Raw genomic sequence first — 2,076 nt, 5'->3', positions numbered from 1 at the left:
GAAAAATGGAACGGATGCCCTTGGTTTAGTGCGCTTGACTTGATCAGCTGTCTTGATTTCTTCTTCCATAAGCTTTTCCAATTCTTCAATTTCATTGTCTTCATCAATATTTAACAATTCACCCTTAACATCATATCCTTGAAATCCATCTTCCATTCCAAAAATTTCCTTGTCATCTCCAACTCTCACGGTGAGCTTAGATTCGCGTATATCAACCGAAGCCCCAACAATGTTTAGTAACAGGCGACCAAGAATAATCGGAACATCGGGATCTTCTTACATATCTAATACTATAAAATCTATTGGAAAAACAAATTTCCCAGTTTTTACGAGAATATCTTCCACAATGCCCGGGGTTGTGTCACTGAACGGTTTGCCATGTGAATAGTCATCTTTGTAGCCTTCAGCTTCGGAATATCCAGCTTTTGATAAAGTGAAAAAGGCATCAAATTTATGCTAGCCCCAGAATCGGCTAAAGCATAAATCTTCAAATTATTCCCGAACTTACATGGAAGAGTAAGGCGTCCAGGATCCCCATCTTCTTAGGAAACTCTTCTAATACAGCTTTTGAGCTTTTCTCACTTAGAATCACCTTAGAATTCTTCTTTAGTTGCTGACAAGTGTCTATCAAGTCTTGTAGGAGCTTCACGTATGCTGTAATTTTCGAAAGCGAATCGATAAAAGGGGTATTAGTTGGAATACCCTTTATTAGCTGAACAAACTACAAATGTTCCCCTTCTAGTAGACTAAGGTTAGCTCGACATGAGAATGGTAAAGGCGGTTGATAAGAAGGAACGAATTTTGAATTTTTCTGTTCAGACCGGGCCCATGACGTGAGCATAGCGGACTCACGACATGAGTCTGGTGTTTCAGCAATGTCTTCATTTTCGAGCTTCGGCTTCTTTGGCTTTGGATCGGGATGCTTTGGTTCTACTTCTAGTGCCTCCAAGAACTCAGAGATTGCCTCTTCTTCAATATCAATAGCCATAACATGAGGTTGAGCTTTCTTTTTCGGGAAGTTGTGAAGATAATTTGTTATTAACCAAAGTAGTAAGTTCACCGACTTGGACTTCTAAATTTTGAATCGATGCTTGATGATTTCTTAATGAAGCTTGCTGGTCAATCATCATTTTGTGTTGTTCTTTCATAATATTCATGTGTTCCTTTAGCACTGCATTGATATCATCATGTCTTATCTTGGATGCTTCCATGAATCGGGGCAACATGTTTTCTAAGTCTACTTTCTTCTTGGTTGGTGGCTGCTCTTTTTGGTAAAAGCCTCGACCTGTCTTCTTATATTTCTCTTCCTTTTGCTTCTTGTATTCTTCGTATGGCAGCTACTCTTTCTTTGGTTTTCTCCAGTCCTCATCATATTTATCTCCACTTGAATAGCAAACTTGATCCTCTTTGTTCCCATACTCATCCAAATGGCAGTCTTTAGTCAAGTGTGGCCCATTACATCATTCACAACCAACTCTAATTGCATGAATTGATTGGTCCATTTGAGTCAATATCCGGTCCATAGTATTTAACATTGCCATCATAGCAACCATTTCGTCAGAATGTGCACCCCCAACTCCTTTCATGCTTTCATTCCTTGGATTGTGCTTTTCACGAGAATGTTTTGCAAATTCTTCAACTAATTCCTTGACTTCGCCCGAATTATTCTTTGTAAGTTGTCCTTGAGAATCAAGGAGTTGTCCTGTCATCACATTGACCTCGTCATAGAATATGGACACTTCTTGTTGAATGTTAAGGTCATGTTGAGGAAAATTCCTTAACAACCCTTTATAACGCTCCCATGCTTCGTAAAGTGACTCCCCTAGGTTTTGCTCAAAATTAGCTATTGCCTTCTTGAGTTTAGCTATCTTGTATGGTGGACATAATTGGTCTAGAAACTGCTCACGCATTTGAGCCCAAGTAGTGCTTTTAACCAATCCTTCGTAGCTCCTTTAAAAGTAACAGGAAGCATCCTTAGCAAAATGGTATCTCTGTTAACATTCGGGACATTAAAGTATTCAACAATGTCGTTGAATTCATCTAAGTGTTTGAACGCATCCTCATGATCTTTTCCAT

At 39.1% G+C, this 2,076-nt stretch overlaps 1 non-coding gene across 1 annotated transcript; it reads left to right on the top strand.

The window, feature by feature from the left end:
* Positions 1-1,755: 1,755 nt before the first annotated feature.
* Positions 1,756-1,862, top strand: LOC145007686 (small nucleolar RNA R71). The gene has a single exon (XR_013663058.1). It is a non-coding gene; the product is annotated as a small nucleolar RNA R71 (small nucleolar RNA).
* Positions 1,863-2,076: the final 214 nt, after the last annotated feature.

The sequence above is a fragment of the Lactuca saligna genome, chromosome 7 (genome assembly GCF_052625555.1).
Source record: "Lactuca saligna cultivar CGN05327 chromosome 7, ASM5262555v1, whole genome shotgun sequence".
Classification (NCBI taxonomy): Eukaryota; Viridiplantae; Streptophyta; class Magnoliopsida; order Asterales; family Asteraceae; genus Lactuca; species Lactuca saligna.
Note: the sequence above shows the minus strand (reverse complement) of the source record. Positions and strands in the feature narration are given on the sequence as shown.